The sequence below is a fragment of the Hibiscus syriacus genome, unplaced genomic scaffold (assembly GCF_006381635.1).
Source record: "Hibiscus syriacus cultivar Baekdansim isolate YM2019G1 unplaced genomic scaffold, ASM638163v2 tig00000773_pilon, whole genome shotgun sequence".
Taxonomy (NCBI): Eukaryota; Viridiplantae; Streptophyta; class Magnoliopsida; order Malvales; family Malvaceae; genus Hibiscus; species Hibiscus syriacus.
Genome location: NW_024061823.1, coordinates 2,314,502 through 2,338,731, shown reverse-complemented (window position 1 = coordinate 2,338,731; position 24,230 = coordinate 2,314,502). Strand labels below are relative to the sequence as shown.

General features: G+C 36.8%; 1 long non-coding RNA gene across 1 annotated transcript; it reads left to right on the top strand.

Annotated features, from left to right (window-relative positions):
* The first annotated feature begins 6,030 nt into the window (after window positions 1–6,030).
* Window positions 6,031–23,567, top strand: LOC120217875. The gene is made up of 3 exons (XR_005525201.1): window positions 6,031–6,041; window positions 9,141–9,147; window positions 23,497–23,567. It is a non-coding gene; the product is annotated as an uncharacterized LOC120217875 (long non-coding RNA).
* Window positions 23,568–24,230: the final 663 nt, after the last annotated feature.

Below are 24,230 nucleotides of genomic sequence, written 5' to 3'. Positions count from 1 at the left end.
TATCAATAAGGGGGTTCTTCCAGCTTTGCTTGTAGAGTATGGTACATGTGATTAGGGGCATGTATGTTGTATTTCGTTTTAAATACGAGTCTAAAAATCTGTTTTATTTATGAATATTTGTAAAGTTTAGTTTTCTATTTATAAATGATTTTATGAGTTTACATGTTTTAATAAAAGTTTTAAATTTTCTGAGATTTTTACGATGGGTCGCTCCAGTGGCCCTAATGTGACACCCCAGATCGGATCGGGTTACTTGCATCGGTCTGAGGGGGTTACAACTTATTTCCTTGATGAAACAACTATGTCAATGATTTTATGACCAATAGGCATCTCTATAGACCGCTAATGATCCCATGTTTCAATATAGGTAGAAAATGCAGGTTCAAAGAAAATGAATTGAAAAATAAGGAAGCTTCACTACTCATAATAAAATAACATATAGAAAATGCAAAACTAAACCAATATTAAAATATCACAATTATCTCCACAATTACAACAATGTAGCCTCTTCAAATCACCAAAAACATCATAGTAGGAAGCCAAGGGAGGCAGCTTGACTCCAATGCCTTCAACCTCATCACCACTATTCGTCCCCATTACAACCAGCGCCAGAAGCAACCACAATGAATTGAGATTGGCCACAGCCCAGACTCCATTAGAAGCCCCGTTTTTAACCCGAACTCTATCATCATTCTCAGAATCTTCGCATGGCAAAAATGGGGCTATGGAATTGATCAAACCCCATATTTTCAAGAAGAGAAAGACCTTGTGGAGCAAAGTGACGTTGCTGATGAGGGATTTGTGAATTTCCGTGAAGGTGAGAAGGCGAGAAAGGTCTTCCGGGTATTTGTTGATGATGAAACCCCTAAGCTCTTTGTAGATTTTGGGGGTTCTCGAGATTGAGCTTCCTTCAAAGAATTCTTTCAATGTTTTCCTCTTTGTTTCGTGAATATCGTTCCAAGCAAACCAACCTATACAAAGAATTCTTCGTGATGATCGTGATTGGCGCGCTGAGTTGGAGGAAGAAAAACTTTTAAGAGGAGGTTCAAAAAAAATTTAGGGATCGAGCAAGAGAAAGGCTAGAGATATATTTATTATTTGGCAGCGTTTTGAGAAAAAATGCCATTAATGTACGCATTTTTGCGGCGTTTGTTACTATTGTCATTCTATGGACGAGTTTTTCTGAAACGCCACTAAAGTATGTGTTTATAGCGGTGTTTGTTACACAAACGCCATTATATATCGGGCTATCATGGCGTTTTTAACATAAACGCCACTAAAGTTTGCATTTTTAGCGGCGTTTTAAAAAAACCACTATAAATCTGCCTATAGCGATTTTTTTTACATAAACACCACTAAATTATGTGTTTTAACAACGTTTCCACAAAAATGCCACTATATATTTGGCTATAGAGGTGTTTTTTACATAAACGCCACTAAAGTACATGTTTCTAGCGGCGTTTTCGCAAAAACGCCACTATATAGTAGAACATAGCGACATTTGTCTAGAAAATATGTAAAAACAAATTAACGGTGTTTTCTCTAAAAATGTTGTTAAAACCACTGCTACAAATCTATTTTGTTGTAGTGACGTATTCTTTATAATTATTTTTAAATGTTAACAATAAAGATTATACATAATTAATAGTGTGAATTATATTTATTTGATTACATGTATCATTAGACAAAACATTATGAAATTACTTAAAGAAGCCAAGGAAAAGAAAATGGACAAAAAAAGGAGAACAAATGAATTCTTATCACAATTAAGGGAAGAGGAAGATGAATTCATTGATGTTGTTGTTGCTGTGAGACAAGTCACTGAGAAAGAATCCAATCACAACAGGAGTGACATAGAAGAGAAGAATTCAAACGAAGTATAGGTGGTTGGGGGTAATGTTTATGAAGAATGTGATCTTCTTCTCATGGATCATTTGGAAGATATCATGGAGAAAGATCCATCCCAAGCGAGACTGAATTTACGTTAAGGGGAACTATACTTGAATTGGTTAATAGCGAAAACTCAAGATAACCAAAGGTTAGCGAGTCTATTTTAAAGTCATTGCATAAAAAGATGGGTGAAGGGGTCTTAAAATTTTTAATATATGATCGACATTCTTTCCAATGTGCAAGTACACCTTGGTTATATAACTTAATTAAAGTATCAATGGAAGTTGGACAAGGTGTAAAGCTCCCAACACATTATGTGATTTCATATGCGTATTTGACATCGAGTATGAACAAGTTCGTGAATGGGTAAATGGACTGAAGACGCATTGGAAACAATTGGGTGCAACTCTGATGTGTGATGGTTGGACCAATAGTTTAAATCAAATGCACATCATCAACTTCCTTGTTTACTATAGTAAGGGAACCATATTTTACAAATATGTGGATGTCTCGAGCGTTCGTAGTAGAGATGTTGAATTCTAATACAATTTGTTAGATAAAGTTGTTGAAGAAATTGGGGAAGAGTACATTATCCAAATAGTGATTGACAATGAGGCAACAATGAAAGTTGCTAGGAAAAGATTAATGTTGAAAATAAACCATTTTTATTGGACCTCATGTGCAACTCACTGCTTAGATTTATGCCTTTAGGATATTGAAAAAAAGTCTAGTGTGAAAAAAGTGTTAAAGGAAGCGAAGAAAGTGACTTGCTTCATATACAATCACATATAAACCATAGATTTGATGAAGAAGTATACTCACGATTAGCAAATTATTTGCTTAGCTCTGACTCGATTCGCTACTCATTTCATACAAATTGAGTAGAAAACAAGGCAAAAACAAGGTTTGAGAGAAATATTTAACTCAAAGTTTAGTATTTTATAATTACTAAATACAATTCTTAAAATATAATAATATTTAATTATTTTATTAGTTTTAAATTTTAAATAAGTTAAATTATGTTTTTGATTTTTTTCTTATAAAAATATAGGAGTTTTCTGAGAATGTATTGGCAAAAACATTAAAAGGTACAATATTAGTGATTGAAAGATTAGAATCTTCTATTGATAATCAAATCATAATGGTTAACCAAGTTAGATTCATATACTATTATTTGTGACTTAGTTAAATAATTTGAAATTGAATTATTTTTCTCATTTACTCAAACTTTTATTAATGCAGTTGTTACTATTTCAATGTAAACATGAGACATTCAGTACTCCACACTCACAAAGTGCTTGGAATCAAATGAATTCGGGTAAATATATAATTAAATTACTTACTTTTTATTATTTAATGATATTGTACATTTTGATGTTAGTTTGAAATTTAAATATATTATGCAGCTGAGTGGTGGATGATATATGGCACATGCACTCTTGAATTACAATGATTAGCAATTAATGTGTTTAGTCAAACAACTTCTGCATCAAATTGTGAACAAAACTGGAGCACATTCAACTATATTCTCACCAAATCAAGAAACAAGTTTCAAGCACAAAAAACTTGATAAACTAGTATTTAACTATTATAATATGAGGCTTAAAACGAGGCATAAAAAAGAATGAGCATTGATGATATAAACACTAGTTAATATCCTATTAGCCTTGATCATATCTTTGAAGATGTTGATCCACTATTAGAATGGCTTCAAGAGAAAGAGAATCCATTGTTAGATGGTGAAAATGTTGGTGTGTTACCTGTGGATACCTCAGATAATGAAATGGATGTTGATGATCAATCTCAACAACAAAATTTCTCATTCAAGTTCTAGTGCAATGCCAAGTCAGAGTGGTGATAGACCCGATGGTGTTCGTTTAAGTCCAATTGATGACGATGATAGACAAAATGATGATGGAGGTGAAATTAGATCTTCTGATTGATATGGAGAAGAATATGGGGTTGATACTGATAGTGGACATTTTTGTGATAGGTCAGAATTTGGAGGAAATATTTCTGTTGCATTTAGTAGAGATAAAGTGAACCTAGAGCTCGATCAAAAGGAAAAGGGAAAGGCACCCAAAAGTATACTTCTGATTGTTCTTCTTCTAGTAGGAGATTAACTTCTAATAACCCTTGTTATAGTGATCCATCTACTAGCACTCATGGTTTTTATCCACCGGGACAATGTTCATATTTTCAACCTTCACATGGTCATTATCCATCATTTCCTATTTTTGGTGTACCATATCAGCCTCAAATGTACCCTCTGCCACCAATGTATCACCCACCTCCACCTCACATGTATCCTCCTCTTCAAATATATCATCCATCTCAATTATTTGAAAATCAACGTGAAAATGTTACCTTTTTGGATATATTTTAGGACAAAGACCGCATAGATCAAGTGAAGGTCATTCTCAAAATAAAGATGAAAGATATGATCTTCCTCGCCATTCCACTTATTGGTGAAACTGCTACTATCCCATTTCGACGGTATGTTTTGCCTACTAAAAGAATTTATTTCTCTATGTCATTTAGTTAGTTAGTTAAAAATGGATTTTAATTTACTTTATTCGATTAATTTCATATTAAAAGAGAGACATCCAAAATAAAAATTGTTGAACATCTTAATATAGTTAGGTTGCATGAGGTATGTGTTGCTGCTTTAATTATTGTACATCATATTTCTATGTTCTTACTTTAATGATTGAACATCTCATTTCTTTTAAATAATAAAGTATTCACAATGTCATCAACTCGTTATTAATTATCTTATCCTATTATCGGGTTTTTAAAGTTTCAAGTTGGTTAAACTATATTATATATATATGTCATTTTCATTTAGAAAACATTCTAAAAATCAATAAAAATGACTTATTATATTTTAGAATAAGTAGTGCGAAATTAAAAAAATCACGACCGCGGCAATCGCAGTGATCACGATGACATCCGCTATACCCACAACCGCGATAAACGTGATGCGACTGAAAATGCGGCCTTAAACGCTATTTAAATCCCTGGATCATACATTGATCCATTATAATCGAAATATGTCTGGATCATTATCTTCTCTTTTTCCTATCTCTCTGAGTCAAAGCATATTGCCTGTGAAGGGAAAAATAAGGTGTTTTAATCATAACATTCTCGTTGCATGGATGGAGAGAATCAAATAGGGGCAGAAACAGAAATTTATTAAGTGTTTCAAAATATTTTGATTTTATTTCCTAAAAAAAACAACCTTCTTGTTTCTTTATGTGCTAGCTTCAATCATATGTTAAAATTACATTATCCATTACTAACTTGGATACAATTGCGTTATCCTTCTTGGTGGTTCTGTTAAACAAAGAACTTGTTATCAGTGTTATTCTACCAATTCAAGGGCTTAGAGCACAAAGAACTTGTTCCAACAGCTTCTATTTCAGATAATTGGTGGTTAATTTGCAGTCCTTGATCGATCTTCTGAAAACTATAATTGGTAGTAGCATATCTTGTATGGTTAAAATAGAACAAATTCAGCTTATCCAAGAAGACATGAACATTAGAAAGAGCACCTCAGAAGGAAGAATCCCACATGGATAAGAAAGAACATATATTAGTTATTTACATTTGTTGTTGCCTACCAAATGTATCGCCGAGCTTTGTAACGGAAGCTTTTAACCCGAGTGGGGGCATTGAGGTGATGGGACATGGGTTTGGCTCCTTGAGTGGGACCCCAATAGGCTTTGTATAATGGCTTGCCCGTTCCAAACCAAGAGTTGGGCCATGGGACCTCAGTGAAAACTGTTGGTGTTTGTGGCTATTAGAGTGAAGGGTACTGCATGAGGCTGGTTTCACAGAGCAGCGAAGACCTTCCCCTCTTGGCAGTGGAAGGATAACAAGCTTAATCCTCAAAGGTCCCACATATCTCGGAGCCGACCTTAAATGGACCATCATCTTTTCTTTTTGCTATCTCCTATTCGTTATGCTCACCCGGCTAACTATGGAATAACTGATATCAATGGCGGCAAGGGGAAGTGAAAGCAAGCTTGAATATAGCTCAAAACCTTGTCGCTTTCTAATGACTCAAAACCGTGGGGTTCATTCACCTCACTTTTACTCCTTAATTTAATTAAGGAAAATTAGCTTAATTTTGTGCTGATGGCACCTAGGTCCATGACTCATCGTTTAACTTGTCTTTAATGAGTTGTTTTGGTCCACTCTTCAGTTGAGATTCTCCTTAAAATAATCATGAAGGGATCCACATATTATCCAGGCTTGTCTTCATATTCAGAATCAGAATCTTTTTCTGCATCTGTAAGTATTAAAACCTTGAAAAGGAGAGAACGAACTGAACACAAAACAATATATATTCACGTGCAATAGTTGATCAACTACAAACCTGCAGAGACAAACACATTCACTTGCACATCCATGATGTATTTACTGCATAAAGGGACTTTGACAAATGTTGCGATGTGGACATTACGTTGTGTCGCAGCCGCAATTTAATACTATATTTGTGTGAACTTTCCAGCTATGTACATTCTGAGTCTAAGCATAATGCAAATGCGTATGTTGTTGAAAAAGAGTTAAATGTTATTAAAAGTGATGTCCACAAGTCCCAGACCAGAAGAGCTAATAAGTTCCACTGTTTTGACTCTCTCATATATGCACGTGTTTTTTATGCTCGCACTTTTCATTTTCACACTTCTAAACCCAAAAAAAATAATTGAATGAAAAACTAAGTTTAAATAAAAACTCGCTTGATAGTGAGTTTATATATAGGAATTTTTTTATTCAGAATTAAATTCAAGGGTTGCTTAATTTTTGGGTACAATTAAAAGGGATTGTTTGTTAAATGAAAGAGAGATTTGGAAATTTTCATATGTATTCATGATAGCAATCTAGAGAATATATACAGGAACACAACAAGCTAATTTCCCAACAAACTTATAACTTCAAAGACTAACAACCCTAACAATAATTAACTAATTAATTAGCTCATCAACACTCCCCTCAAGTTAGTGGTTAAACATGTTTTTAACTCCTGACATGAAGAGCGGTTTTTGTGCTGCTGAATCCCCAAGGCCTTTGTCATTATATCTGCAAGCTGATTTGTGGTTGACACATGCTTTGTTTGAATGAATCTTTTTTTTTTTTTGAATTTTCTCGCTTATAAAATGACAATCGATTTCAATGTATTTTGTCCTTTGGTGGTAAACTGGGTTTGCAGCAATTTGTAATGTTGCCTTACTATCATAGCATAACTTCACAGGATTCATGATTCTTAACCCAATCTCTTCCAGTAGCCCTTTTAACCACCAATGTTTATTGCTACCGCAACCATACTCCTATACTCTGCTTCTGCCGAGGAGATAGCAATGATATTCTATTTTTTTACTTTGAAATAATCATTGATTCTCCAAGATTTATGCAGAAACCAATTATTGATCTTCTTTTCATTGGACAAGAGGCTCAATCCGAGTCACAATAAGCAACCATTTGACCACTACTGTCAGCCTTTAGCAATAACTGTTATGTTTGGCTTGTAATTGTCAAATTTGGCAAGTTGGAAAATTCATCTTTGGTAGGTGGCCAACTTTGCACATGGGAATTTCATCTTTGGTCCCTAAAATATTAGGTTATTTATAAGTTTAGTCCTTAAAACTCAACTATAAATAGGCCTAAGTATTTCATTAGAAACCATCCCAAAACAAGTTTTCTCTTCCTCTTGTTTTCTTCATTCTCTCACTTTGGGAATTCTAAAGAATTCCATTTGTTGTAATATTTGTTGATAGTGAAGTTATCATCTGGTGTGGTGTCCGAGGAGTAGACAATATTCTCGTCGAACCTCGTAAATTTAGTGTGTTCTCTCCTTTATTATTTTTTATTCGATTTTCCATTGTGTTTCAATATTCAATAGTTTGACGGGTTTATCCACTGTGAAACCTTTGGTGGTTTTGATCTTGACATTATAAGTCAATTTTGAAACTACGTTCGTGTGGGAAATAGCACAGTTTCCCCAACAATTGGTATCAGAGCTTCGGTTGAGGTTATCCTCGTGGTCCAGTTGTTGAAAAGATACAGTTCGTTCTATTAAATATTGTTCGTTAGAATTAAAATGTCAAAATACGGATCAGTTAAGACATCAAGCTCTTCATCTGGACTGGTGAGGAGGATGATGTCAAATGTAAATTTCTCGGTGGAGTTGTTCGATGGATCCGATCATTTTGGCATGTGGTAAGGCAAGGTGTTAGACGCTTTATTCCAACAAGGTCTAGACATCACCATTGAGGAAGAAAAGCCCGAATATATGGAGGAGAAAGAATGGGGAATAATTAATCGTTTGGTGTGCAACACGATTCGATCTTGTCTTTCCAGGGAGCAGAAGTATGGATACAAGAATGAGACTTCTGCAAGTAAGATGTGGAAAGCATTGGAGGAAAAATTCCTAAAGAAAAGCTCTCAAAATCGTCTCCACATGAAGAAAAGATTGTTCAGATTTGATTATCAACCAGACACAAGTATGAATGAACACATCACTGCATTCAATAAGCTAGTGGCAGACTTATTGGGCATGGATGAAACCTTCAAAGATGAATATTTGGCTTTGATGTTGTTGTCATCTCTTCCAGATGAATTTGAGCATCTTGAGACAACGTTACTTCATGGTAAGAATAATGTTACCCTTAAAGATGTAACTGATGCTTTGTATAGTTATGAACTCAGAAAGAAAACTAAGAAGGAGAGCAAGTACTAAGTAGTGGATGCCATGGTGGCAAGAGGTCGCTCGAAAAGTCAAAGCCAAAGAGGAGAGGGAGATCAAATTCGAAGTCCAGACTAGGAAAATATTAATGTGCCTTTTGTCATGAGAAAGGCCATTGGACGAAAGATTGTCCGAAGCTGAAGAAGAAAGGAAAAGCTGCTCCAGATGCATGTGTTGCAGAGCATGATGCAAATGAATCTGACATATCATTGGTTAATTCATCAACAACATTCCATTCATATGAGTGGATATTAGATTCGGGTTGTACCTATAATATGTCCCTTAATGGGGAGTGGTTCTCCGATTTAATACAACTAAATGCAGGAGTTGTTTATATGGGCAATGATAATACCTATAAAACTATTGGGATATGTTCAATTCGATTGAAGAATCAAGATGGATCAACCAGAGTTCTAACTGATGTCCGGTACTTGCCCAATTTGAAGAAAAATCTCATCTCATTAGGAGCCTTTGAATCCAAAGGCTCAATAGTCACTATGAGAGACGGAGTTTTAAAAGTCACATCTGGCACACTTGTGATGATGAAAGGCATCAGGAAAAATAATTTGTATTACTACCAAGGTAGTACAATTATTGTAGTGCAACAGCTTCCGGAGGTGATGATTTTAACACAACTTAGTTGTGGCATATGCGGTTGGGATATGCTGGAGAGAAATCCTTGCAAATTCTGGCAAAGAAAGGATTGTTAAAAGGTGCAAAGGCTTGCAAATTGAACTTTTGCGAGCATTGTGTTTTGGGAAAGCAGAAGAGAGTAAAGTTTGGCACCCCTATACATAATACAAAAGGTATTGTAGAGTAGATTATATTCACTCAGATGTATGGGGTCCTTCAAAGACATTGTCTCTGGGAGGAAACCATTGTTTTGTAAATTTTTTATATGACATTTCAAGAAGAGTTTGGGTGTATCCAATGAAATCTAAAGATGAAGTGCTCTGAATTTTCCTTAAATGGAAAAATATGATCGAGAACCAGATTGGTAGAAAGATCGAACATCTTAGGACAGACAATGGAGGGGAATATAAAAGTGACCCATTCTTTGACGTTTGCCATGAGTATGGTATTATTCGACACTTTACTGTTAGAAATACACCACAACAGGGGTGGCAGAGTTTATGAATCGATCACTATTGGAGAAAGTTCGATGTATGTTGTCTAATGATAGGTTAAGTGAGACATTTTGGGCTGATGTTGTGACATAGGCCATCTCATCAATCGTCTGCCATCATCAGCGATAAGAGGAAAAACACCATTGGAGGTATGGTCTAGAAAACCTGCTACTAATTATAATTCCTTACATGTATTTGGATTCACTGCTTATTATCATGTGAATGAATCCAAGCTTGATCCGAGAGCAAAGAAAGATCTCTATATGGGAATCACCTATGGAGTGAAGGGATTCCACCTTTGGTGTTTAGACACCAAGAAGATAATTTGTAGCAGAGATGTTACCTTTGATGAATCTGCCCTAGTAAAGAAGGTAACAAATGAAGCTGTCCAGACAAGTAGTACTCCACAGCAGGTGGAGCATACTCCAAAACAGGTGGAATTTCAGCAGACGATGATCCCAAAAGTTGATGCAGCTGATTCTTCAAATCCAATAGAAGAATCAGAAGATGAAGAGGTTCAAACCCAAGAACCATTGGAGACACCAGAACCACTTGCAGTTACAAGGCCAAGGAGAGAAATTCGTAGACCTACTCGATTTGTTGATATGGTGGCCTATGCTCTTCCAGTTGTTGATGATAATATCCCTATCACTTACCAACAAGTAATACAAAGCTTAGAAAGTGATAATTGGAAAAGTGACATGGATGAAGAAATGCAATCTCTCCAGAAGAACAATACTTGAAAACTGGAACAATTACCGAAAGGTAAAAAAGCAATTGGATGCAAGTGGATATTTAAAAAGAAAGATGGATCTCATAGCAGGAAAGATGTTCGCTACAAGGCAAGGTTGATATCTAAAGGTTACGCTCAAAAGGAGGGAATCAACTACAATGAAGTATTTTCCCTGTTGTGAAACATTCCTCCATTAGAATATAGTTGGCCTCGGTAGCACAGTTGAATTTGGAGCTAGCTCAACTTGATGTAAAGACGACTTTCTTGCACGGTGATTTAGAAGAGAATATCTATATAACTCAGCCAGAAGGATACAAAGATGGTGGTTGTGAGAAATGAGTTTGTAAGCTGAACAAATTGCTATATGGATTGAAGCAATCTCTGAGGTAGTGGTACAAGAGATTTGATAGCTTTATGAGGAGGCAAAAGTACACTAGAAGCAAATATGATCATTGTGTGTATTTATAAAAACTCAAAGATGGATCTTTCATTTATCTTCTCTTGTATGTTGGCAATATGTTGATCGCTTCTAAGAGTCAAAAGGAGATAGATTAATTAAAGGCTCAATAGAATCATGAGTTTGAGATAAAAGATCAAGGTGAGGCCAAGAAGATTCTTGGTATGGAGAGAGAAGCTTTGTTTAACTCAGAAGCAGTATCTGAGAAATGTATTACAATGTTTTAGCATGAATAAAAATACCAAACATGTAAGTATCCCACTAGCTTATCATTTGAAACTTAGTTCTCAGTTATCTCCTAAAACTAACAAAGAACGAGAGTATATGGCAAAAGTTCCATATGCTAATGTAGTTGGGAGCTTGATGTATGCAATGGTGTGTACGCGTCCTAACATTTCACAAGCAGTTGGAGTTATGAACAGGTACATTCATGATCCTGGAAAAGGACATTGGCAAGCTATGAAATGGAGTCTACGGTATCTCTAACAAACCGTGGATGTTGGTTTAGTTTTTGAACAGAATGAAGCACTTGGTCAGTGTGTGGTTGAATATATTGATTCCGACTATTATGGTGATTTGGATAAGCGTCGATCAACTACTGGGTATTTGTTTACTCTTGCTAAAGCCCCAAAAACTTAGAAGTCTACTTTGAAATCTACTGTGGCTTTGTCTACTACAGAGGCAGAATACATGGCAGTTTCAGAGGTTGTGAAGGAAGCAATTTGGCTTAACGAGTTGATGGAAGAATTGGGAGTTTTTCAAAGTCACATTAGTCTCTATTGTGACAGTCAGAGTGCTATTCACTTAGCGAAAAATCAAGTCTACCATTCAAGAAAGAAAGATTATGCTTCAGAAAATTGCGACAGCAGAAAATCCTGCAGATATGATGACCAAGGTAGTAAAAATAATCAAGTTCAATCATTGTTTGAACTTGATTAACATCCTAAAAGTTTGAGCACCTTCAGGTATATGGCACTTGTGAGCGTAATTAGAGGCACAACATCAAATTTGGGGAGTTGAAGAAGTTGAGTAGGCTTGGTAATTTCAAGCCAAGGTGGAGATTTGTTATGTTTGGCTTGTAATTATCAAATTTGGCAAGTTGAAAAATTCATCTTTAGTAGGTGACCAACTTTGCACAAGGGAATTTCATCTTGGTTGGTGGCCAACTTATTGGAAAATTCATCTTTGGTAGGTGGCCAACTTTGCACATGGTAATTCCATCTTTGGTTCCTAAAATATTAGGTTATTTATAAGTTTAGTCCTTGAAACTCAACTATAAATAGGCCTAAGTATTTCATTAGAAACTATCCCAAAACAAGTTTTCTCTTCCTTTTGTTTTCTTCATTCACTCACTTTGGGAATTCTAAAGAATTCCAATTTGTTGTAATATTTGTTGATAGTGAAGTTATTATCCGGTGTGGTGCCCGAGGAGTAGACGATATTCTCATGGAACCTCGTAAATTTGGTGTGTTCTCTCATTTATTTTTTTATTCGATTTTTCCATTGTGTTTTAATATTCAATAGTTTGATGGGTTTATCCGCTGTGCAACCTTTGGTGGTTTTGATCTTGATATTTTAAGTTAATTCTGAAACTACATTCGTGTGGGAAATAACCCAGTTTTGCCAACAATAACCTCTGACCAGGACTTCCCTTAATGTACCTCACTATTCTCAAAGCAGCTTCCATGTGTGTCTGCTTTGGTAATTGGATATATTGACTGAGATAGTACACAACATATGTGACAGCTGGTTTTATCTTCCAATAAAGTGTCTTCAACTTGTTGTAGTGTACCTTCATCATACTCAGGTGTAGTCGGCTTTAAATTATGTTGTAGAGGTGTCAAAACTAACTTTGCACCTTTCATCCTTGTATCTTTAATCAATTCCAGGGCATACTTCCTTTGGTTCAATAGAATCTCATCATTAGACCTCAACGCCACTATCCCAAGGAAATAATTTAGCTCACCCTAATTCTTCATCTTGAAATTTTTGTTTAACATCCCCTTTAAATCCTTAACTAGACCGATATAATTACCATTTATCAACAAAACATCTACATATATAAGCAGTGCCATAGTTCTATCCTCATGCCTCTTTGTAAACAGAGAATAATCGTGCTTACTTTGAACAAAACCTATAACCAGCAATGCTTCAGTCAGTCGGATGTTCCACTGCCTTGAAGCCTGTTTCAGTCCATATAAGAACTTTTGCAACCTACAAACCAACTTCTTCTCCCCATGGTTGTAAAACACTAGTGGTGTCTCCATATAGATCTCTTCATTCAAATTGCCTTGCAAGAATGCATTATGAACATCCATTTCATACAAACGCCATTTATACTTGGAGGCAAGAGCAACAATAGCTCGAACTATCACTATCTTGGCAACGGCAGAGAAAGTGTCCCCATAGTCTATTTCTTCTAGTTGACTATAACCTTTCGCATCCAAGTGTGCCTTTTACCTTTCCACAGCCCCTCAAGCATGATACTTAACCTTATACACCCATTTACACCTAATGGGAACCTTTCCTGAAGACAAAGGAACTACAGTCCAAGTGTTATTAGTCTTTAAAGCTTGAATATCCACATTCATTACAATAACCCAAGAAGGGGATAAAACAACCTCAGAAAAAGTTTTAGGTTCACGTATGCTACTAGCAGAAATAAATGTTTGTGTGTGGGAAGGTAAATGGGAATAAGAAAGAAATTGTCTGGAAGAATAAGACAATTGGTAAGAACATACAAAGTCTTTCAGCCAAGATGGTTGCTGTTGACGAAAACGGGTAAAGAAAAAGAAAGAACACGAGAATTTTACGAGGTTCGGCAATGTGCTTACGTCCTCGATGCCTAGGCGGCGCTAGAATTTTATTCAATGATATTTTAGGTATAGGTTACATCTCTATTTATAATAGAAAACCCTGGTATATTTATGAGCCATACCTAACAAATCTCCACCTTGGCGAATATCCTGCCCCTTGGAAACTTCAATGTGGGTTGGGTTACCTTGCTTCTTTAACAACTCGAAACATTCAACAAGTCCAAGCAATGCTTGAACTTGTCTGTCGTAACTGGCTTGGTGAATATATCAGCGGCATTCTCATCAGTATGTACCTTCTGAAACAAAACCTCTCCAGATGCAACCAACTCTTTGATCTTGTGGAACCTTACATCAATATGTTTAGTTCTAGCACGATACACCTGATTCTTAGCCAAGTGAATAGCACTTTGATTATCACAAAGCAACTGAACTCCACCTTGTTGAACACCCAACTCCTTCACTAAACCAGTAAGCCATAAAGCTTCTTTTGCAGCTTCAGCCGCTGCCATGTATTCAGCTTCAGTTGTAGATAGTGCCACGACAGATTGAACAGTAGACTTCCAGCAAATAGGCCCTCCACCAAGAGTAAACACATACCCTGTCGTAGATCTTCTATTATCCAAGTCACCTACATAATCTGAATCCACATATCCTACAACCAAAGGATTATCCCGCTGACTCCCAAAAACAATTCCATGTCCCACAGTACCCTTTAAGTACCGAAAGATCCACTTGACTGCATCCCAATGTTGCTTACCAGGTTTAGACATGTACTTACAAACTTGACTAACAGCATGAGCTAAATCAGGACGAGTACATACCATCGCATACATCAAGCAGCCAACAGCATTAGAATACGGAACCTTTGCCATATTTTTCAGCTTCCTTATCTGTCTTAGGGCACTGTTCTGATGAGAGCTTAAAGTGATTCACCAATGGAGTGCTAACTGGTTTCGCGCTGCTCATCGCAAACCTTTCTAGCATTTTCTCAACATAACCCCGTTGAGATAGCCGCAGTTTCCTTGAGTCTCTGTCCCTGCAAATTTCCATTCCAAGAATTTTCTTTGCAGCACCTAAATCTTTCATATCAAATTCCTGACTCAATAAAGTTTTCAAACCGATAACATCATCCATGTTCTTCGCAGCAATCAACATATCATCAACATACAGTAATAGAAAAATAAAAAAACCATCATCAAGGCTCTTAACATAGACACAACAATCATACTCACATCGGTTGTAGCCAATCTTGATCATATAGGAGTCAAACCGTTTATACCACTGTCTCGGAGACTGTTTTAACCCGTACAAAGATTTCTTCAATCTGCAAACTAAATGCTCGTTTCCAGGTTGAGTGAAACCTTCAGGTTGCCGCATGTAGATCTGCTCCTCTAAATCACCATGCAAAAAAGCAGTTTTAACATCCATCTGCTCTAAATGCAAATCCCAACTAGCTACCAATGCAAGTACTGCTCGGATTGAAGTGTGCCTGACCACAGGAGAAAAGATTTCATCATAATCAACTCCTTTCTGCTGTGAAAAACCCTTCGCTACCAAACGAGCCTTGAACTTCTCCCCCTCTTTTTCTGTTACTGCTGGTTTCTTCTTATACACCCATTTGCAACCAATCGGCTTCTTACCCTCAGGAAGGGGAACTAACTCCCATGTGCGATTATGATTCAAAGACTCCATCTCCTCAACCATGGCTGCCATCCACTTGTCGTTTTCCTGACTAGTAACGGCATCATGAAAAGTAAATGGATCATCACTGCTAACAGTAAGTGCAAAAGATACCAAGTCTTCAAAACCCAATCTGTTCGGAGGCTTTATATTCGTCCGTCTCACCCTGTCTCTGGCGAGACTATAATCCTGCAAATCATCCGTAGTGGAACCACCAGAAGTCGGTTGAGAAGTTTCTGGTTTCTCAACTGGAAACTGCTCGAAATCTACCACTGTCGTGTCTTGTTTCTGCTGCAACATAGACTGTTCATCAAAAACGACATCTCTACTAATCACAACTTTCTTCGCAACTGGATCCCAGAACTTGAATCCTTTGACACCTTTCTTGTAACCCAAGAAAATGCACTCCTTCGATTTTGCATCAAGTTTGGATCTCTCATCAGCAGGTACATGCATATAAGCAGGACAACCAAAAATCCGTAAGTTATCAAAACTAACATCATGACCAGTCCATACCTCTTCTGCAACTTTCCCAGCCAGCGATGCCCTTGGCGATCTGTTGATAAGGTAACATGCCATGTTAACAGCCTCAGCCCAGAAGTGTTTGGGAAGCCCCGCATTCAACCGCAAACATCTGGCTCTTTCATTCAACGACCTGTTCATTCGTTCCGTAACACTATTCTGTTGTGGTGTCTTGCGCACTGTAAAATTCCTCTGAATCCCATGCTCCTTACAGAATCTGTGTACTCCGTACCATTGTCAGACCGCAAACACTTGATTTTTCGTCCTGTTTGGTTTTCTACCTCAGCTTTCCACAGCTTGAACTTCTCAAAAACTTCAGATTTCTGTTTCAAAAAATACACCCAAACTTTCTGTGAAAAATCATCAATAAAAGTAACATAGTACCTAGATCCACCCAAAGACGATGTCGTGGAAGGTCCCCATACATCAGAATGCACATAATCAAGAATCCCTTGAGTTTTGTGCTTCGCAGTCTTGAAATGGACTTTAGTCTGTTTACCAAGAACACAATACTTGCAAAAATCGAGCTTACAGCTTTTGACACCATGCAACAAGTTTCTCTTGTGTAATTCTGCCATACCACGTTCACTAAGATGAGCAAGGCGCATATGCCACAATTTTGTCATATCATCACAGGACTCAACAGAGTGAACTCCACCTGCAACGGTACTCCCTAACAATCTGTAGATATTCCCTACAGTCATCTTGCCTTTCATCATAGTCAATGCTCCTTTAACAATCCGAATGGTTTCCCTATCCTCGTCAGCCTTAGGGATAAAACCATTCTTGTGCAAAGTGCCCAAGGAAATCAAATTCTTCTTCAAGTCTGGGATATGTCGAACACCACTCAACGTCCGAACGGAGCCATCGTGCATCTTAATTCTGACATCACCAATACCAACAATATTGCAACATCGATCATCACCCAAATAAACCGAACCAGAATTAACCGGCCTGTATGTCGAAAACTATTCCCTATTTGGCGTGATGTGATAAGAACATCCAGAATCAAGAATCCAAGCATCCGTCAATTGTGTCGTTGAAATAGAAAGCATATCACCCTCACTGCAATCAGAAGTATCATCCTCGACCACGTTCACAGACTTGGATGAGCCATCACGCTTCTCATCAGTCTGCTTTTTCAACTTCGGACAGTCTCGCTTCATATGTCCCGCCTCCTTGCACTTGTAACAGTGAATCGTCTTCTTATCCCTGGATTTGGATCTGGAATTCCGCTTCCCGGACCCTGCCTTCTCTGGCTTCCGTCCACGATCTCGATTACCCTTGACATATAAGCTATCGGCTTGAGAGCTTTCCCCTGCATTCTGCTTCCACTGGTTGTGAGCCAACAAGGCTGCAGTAATCTCCTCAACGTTGATAGTCTCTTTCCCATATGTAAGAGTAGTCACCATGTGTTCGTAAGAGGAAGGCAACGAACACAACAGAATCATCGCTCTGTCTTCATCCTCAATTTTCACATCAAGCCGAGCCAGATCAGAAACGATTTGATTGAAGACATTCACGTGTTGCGCCAAATCGTGATCGTCCTGCATCTTCAGCCCATACAGCCGCTGCTTCAGATACAGTTTTGTCGTTAAGGATTTGGACATAAACTGACTTTCCAACTTCCTCCAAATTTCGTCTGGAGACGATAGATGCATGACGTGATACATGGCCTCGTCCGCCAAGCATAATCGTATGGTTCCTGTCGCTCGCTGCTGCAATTCTTCCCAATCTTCCTCATCCATCGACGCCGGCTTTGTAGGTCGCAAAGCCTTCAAGATCCCTTGCTGCGCCAATAGATCCTTCACCCTCGTTTGCCATAATCCGAAGTTACCCTGACCATCGAATTTCGCGACTTTGAATTTTGCTCCTGACATCTGATACCAATTGTTGACGAAAACGGGTAAAGAAAACGAAAGAACACGAGAATTTTACGAGGTTCGACAATGTGCTTACGTCCTCGGTGCCTAGGCGTTCGCTTCTCTCACTCCGCTCCATCTCCTGTCCTCTTTACTGGTATATTTATGAGCCATACCTAACAGTTGCTTAGAAGCACGAGAATACCTTCGAGAAGCTTTAGGTAAACAAGTAGGATTCAAAGAGTGTTGTGACTTAACACCAGAACCAACAACAGTGGGAATACTTGGATTACTTGGCAAACTGGAAGCATTTACCCAGAACCAAGAACAATTGTAGGAATACTTGATGAAGCTAGAGGAGAAAATGAAGGACATGTAACACTAAGTGAATCAGATAATGAAGATTGTGCAGGAACAATAACAGAATGATATGGCTCCAAAACAGGAATTAAAGGTTGTGATGGGAAAGAAGGGTCAGAATAGCAGAAGAAGGCTTAAAAGGAAAGATATACTCTCTAAAGGTCACATCTCTATTAACAAAAAAAATTGTCTCTAAGTTAAACAGAACATACCCTTTTTGAGTGGGAGAATATCCCATGAAAGCAGAAGGAACAGTCCTAGGAAACCTGTTTTCCATATTAACATCAATGGTAAAAGCCATTTTAAACAACATAAAAGTTTTCACCTCATAGCAATAAACTTTGTCAGACTTCAATGTCAATTTTACTAAAAGTTTTCTACAAGCATCCAAAACTAGAACCAAAATTGAACAATCTTTGTCAACAAAATCAGAAGATCAATTCAAATCATCTTATAATGAATGAGGCTTAAGGGGGCGGACAGTTTTCCTAAGAAACATCAATAGTTAATTTGAAATTCAAATTCAAGTAGAGTATAATTGTATACTAGTTACAGACCTTTTTAGAATGTTTGGACTGTAACTAGATAAACAAATATTGGAACATGACATAAATAAACAAATTGCTAAAATCTATTTCGACATTAGAAAGAACATAAGTAGAGTTCTCCTTATGATTCATTAAACATCTGAAATTACTCTGTCATATTGTTTGTCAAAATAAATAACAAACCAGTTGTTAATCAAGTCGTTATAGTGTAGGGGTAAGGATTCTCACTTGTCACTCGGAACACTCAGTTTTGATCTATGGCAACAATGAATGCTTCACTTTTGTTCCCTGTTCTGTTTTTAAAAGAAGAAAAGTTGAAAAACAAAAATTATTGGCTTCATCCGGACTTAACCAAAAATTTTTAGCGTGTTAGACTAACGTGATAACCAAAATATAATTTTTAGTTTGAAAATTTTTCGAGTGTTAGACAAACGTGATAACCGATCACAATTTTTAGTGTGTTAGACTAAGGTGATAACCAGCATCTACACCACGAAACCTATTGACGTAATTCTTTATGAGCTAGCTTCAAATTGATGTAATTCTTTATGTGCTAGCTTCAATCATATGTTAAAATTGCGTAATCCATTACTGACTTGGATACAATTGCATTGTCCTTCTTGGTGGTTCTGTTGAACAAAGAACTTGTAATCAGTGTTATTCTACCAATTCAAGGACTTGGACACAAAGAACTTGTTATAACCGCTTCTATTTCAGATAATTGGTGGTTAATTTGCAGTCCTTGATCGATCTTGTAAAAACTATGACATTGAGATTGAAAGCTCTCATTAGGTTTTTTTTTCCTGATTTAGAAATACAAAAAATTCAGCCTATCCAAGAAGACATTGACATTAGAAAAAGCACCTCGGAAGAAAGAATCCCACATGGATAAGCAAGAGCAGATATTAGTTATTTACATTTGTTGTTGCCCACCAAATGTATCGCCGAGCTTGGTAAAGGAAGCTTGTAACCCGAGTGGGGGCATTGAGGTGATGGGACATGGGTTTGGCTCCCTGAGACGGATCCCACTAGGATTTGTAATGGCTTGCCCGTACCAAGCCAAGAGTTGGGCTATGGGACTTCAGTGAAAACTATTGCTGTCGTGGCTATTAGAGTGAAGGGTACTGTGTGAGGCTGGTTTCACAGAGCAGCGAAGACCTTCCTCTCTTGGCAGTGGGAGGATAACAAGCTTTCATCCTCAAAGGTTCCACACAGGGTTTTAGACCGCGATTTCGGCCGCGAAATAGTAGTTTCGCCGCTGTCTGAGTTACCATCGACGGCCGCAATCACTGTAAATCCGAAATAACCAAAAACGCGACCGCGATTTGAAACCCTGGTTCCATGTCTCACTGAGCCGACCTTAAATGGACCATCATCTTTTCTTTTTGCTATCTCCTATTCGTTATGCTCACCCGATTAAAACCATGGAATAACTGAGCTTGAATTAATCTTACTTTATAATCAGGGTTTCTCTCAATTGTTGTCCATGAGCTGCCTGGAGATCATCAATGGCGGCTAGGGGAAGTGAAAACATGCTTGAAGATACCTCAAAACCTTGTTAATTTTGTGGGGTTCATTCACCCCACTTTTACTCCTTAATTCAATTAAGGAAAATTAGCTTAATTTTGTGCTAATGAAACCTAGGTCCATGACTCATCATTTAAATTGAAATTGATCAAATTTTCATGCAAACGTGATAACTTGATAAGTTCGTCTCTCTACAAAAATGGTCTACAACTTCAATCTTTTCTAATTTCACAATTTAGTCCTTCAACTCAATTATGTTTAATTCTCTTCAAATTCAACTCATTTGAATTTATTCTTAATCTTATTTAATAATTTTAAATTCAAAATAAATATCAAAAAAAATATTTTCTAATCATCAAAGGTCGAAAGTTATTAAACTAGTTTTATTAACAAGGAAAAGAGCATGGCTTGGGCTGATATTAAGGGTTGGAAATGGCTGTGAAGAGACGGTAGATGACATGAGAGCCTCCTGAAACTGCAACTCTTAAGCATACCTGTTGTTAGATGAAGGAAAGATTTAAATAGTTAATAATGCCCGTCATATAGCAGTGTAGTCCGGAATCATTATTGCATGATGGTGATACCCACAATTATCACAATAGGATTTGTTATGTCCGTAATCGGGATAAACACAACACAACCAAAAATACAATTTACACAATTCGATTCCTAAATACACTAGTGATCCCAAACCAACGATAACAGCGGAAGAAAGTGAAGAACCAAAGCCATCGGCAATTGATACTATGTTATGATATTTACATGATGGTGAAGAATCAGAAATGATGATAGGCAGAGAAAGAGAGACAGTACTCTCCGAAATTTTATTGATTAAAGGCTCGTAATATCTCGATAGAGACCGAGTGACTTGTATACAAAATGACTGATGATTATTGCTTTAGAGACTAGCAACTAACAAACAGGCCATATGACCATTCTCAAGAGGTAGCATTCCGTAATTTTGAATCCCAAAATGTTGCATTTCTTAATACAAAGTTAACATTTAACCTTGACAGAAACAGGCAAACAACTTTCGATATAATTAATAATAGCATCTCCATCCAGATCGTGCTCAATCCCAACTTGGTGAAAAAGTAAGGGTGTGGCCATAAACTTCTCCTGTTCCCCTAAAAACCCAATGGGATTACCCCAATCAGGTCAAAAACCAAGAAGGAAACTAGGCAGAACTGTGTTGACATTCCACACCGTAAGCCCAATAGAACCAAACAGGGGTCAGCACGATCGATTAAGGGAGCATTGGCATTGGTCGCTAGTCATCACCCTGAATGTAGGAGCAAAGAAGCATGGTGGCACAGCGGCACAAGATGTAGAGCCGAGCACGTTGCTGCTTAACCATGGAAGTGTTGAATGTCAAAAACATACGGTTGATTTGGTCCAGCAAATGGGGCGGCTAATTTGTCAAAATTAGGCAGTATGTTTTTGTTGAAATTGGCAAGAGAAAATTGTAAATTTAGTATCTGCATTTTAGAATATTTATAAGATTAGTCCTTAAACTTAACTATAAATATTTTAACTCATTTAGCTTTAAAATCATCCCAAATCATTTTAACTTTCTCCCAATACTAGAGAATTTAGAGAGTTTTCTTGAGATTTATTTTCTTCTTTTTATCAAGAGAGAATTGTATTGTTTTCTCCTTGTTAAATCGAGAGAAGTTGTAATTCCTATTTTCTCATAGTGAAATTCTTCTATCATTGCCTGTGGTTTTTACCCTATATTATTTAGGGGTTTTCTACGTAAAATTTGTGTGTTCTTTATCTTCATCTTTATTTTCTCAAATTATCAGTTGCGATTTTGCTCTATCTGATAGCCGTATTCCGCAACAGGAAGCGCACTTGATTAATTGATAGGTTGAAATCCTTGAATCTTTCTTTGGTTGTGATCTTCCAAAAAGACAGAATTCCCTTGAGTATAGACTCTCTGACCGGGATAGAAGTAAATACGAGAATTTCTATTTCTTGAGGACCACAACCCTTTTATATAGCTGATTTAAGAATCAACTATTGTCTATACTTATAAGTCTGTCCTTCATCAAATTATAAATACAATTTTAATAGTATATACACTTTTATTTCCATGACGCTTTTAATATCTTATGACTCTATAACATAATTGATTACTTAATTTATGTCATATTTTATGATAACAATATACATTATAAATATATATGTGTCATGATTAAAAATTTTAATCCAACATGATTCAGATTTGATCTTTAGCAACAGTGAAAGCTTTACTTTTTTTCTGTTCTATTTTTAAAGAAAAAAGGTTGAAAAACAAAATTTACTGGATTCACCCGGACTAAAACCGAATATTTTTAGTGCTAGACAAACAAGATAACCAACAATTTTATAACAATTTTTAGTGACATTGTAGTGTAGCGATAAGTATTCTCGCTCGTCACGTGGATGACTTAGATTTGATTTATGGTAACGGTGAAAGCTTTACTGTTTTTTCTGTTCTATTTTTAAAGAAGAAAAGTTGAAAAACAAAAAATAACTGCATTCGTCTGGATTCAAACCGAATATTTTTAGTGTCCGGACTCAAACCGAAATTTTATCATTTTTGGTGTGTTAGACTAACGTGATGATCATCTACACCACGAAACCGATTGACAAAATTCTTTATGTGCTAGCTTCAAATTAATGTAATTCTTTATGTGCTAGCTTCAATCATATGTTAAAATTGCATTATCCATTTTTGACTTGGATACAATTGCATTATCCTTCTTGGTGGTTCTGTTAAACAAAGAACTTGTTATCAGTGTTATTCTACCAATTCAAGGACTTAGAGCACAAAGAACTTGTAACAGCTTCTATTTCAGATAATTGGTGGTTACTTTGCAGTCCTTGATCGATCTTGTGAAACTATAATTGGTAGTAGCATAGTATGTATGGTTAAAATAGAACAAATTCAGCTTATCCAAGAAGACATGAACATTAGAAAAAGCACCACGGAAGAAAAAATCCCACATGGGTAAGCAAGAGCAGATATTAGTTATTTACATTTGTTGTTGCCCAACAAATGTATAGCCGAGCTTTGTAACGGGAGTTTGTAATACGAATGGGGGCATTGAGGTGATGGGACTTAGGTTTGGATCTTTGAGTCGGATCCCAATAGGCTTTATAATGGCTTGCCCGTTTCAACCAAAGAGTGGGCCATGGGACCTCAGTGAAAACTGTTGGTGTCGTGGCTATTAGAGTGAAGGGTACTGCGTGAGGCTGGTTTCACAGAGCAGCGAAGACTTTCCTCTCTTGGCAGTGGAAGGATAACAAGCTTCATCCTCAAAGATCCAACATGCCTCACTGAGCCGAACTTAAGTGGACCATCATCTTTTCTTTTTGCAATCTTTATTCGTTATGCTTACCTGACTTAACTATGGAATAACTGGGCTTGAATTCTTTAATTTATAACCAGGGTTTCTCTCAATTGTTGTCCATAAGCTGCCTTAGAGATCATCAATGGCGACAAGGGGATGTGAAAGCAAGCTTGAAGATAGCTCAAAACCTTGTCGCTCTCTAATGACTCAAAACCGTGGGGTTCATTCACCCCACTTTTACTCCTTAATTTAATTAAGGAAATTTGGCTTAATTTTGTGCTAATGACACATAGGTCCATGACTCATCATTTAATAGAAACGGATTAATTTGCCATGCAAATATACAAGTTATTCTCTCTACAAAATAGTCCACTACTTCAATCTTTTCTATTTTCACAATTTAGTCCTTTAACTCAATTAGGTTTAATTCTCTTCAAATTCAACTCATTTGAATTTATTCTTAATATTATTTAATAAGTTTAAATCCAAAATAAATATCAAAGAAAATATTTTCTGATCATCGAAAGTTATTAAACCAGTTTTATAAACTAGGCAAAGAGCATGGCTTGGACTGATATTAAGGGTGAAACATGGGTTAGAAATGGTTGTGAAGAGACGTAGA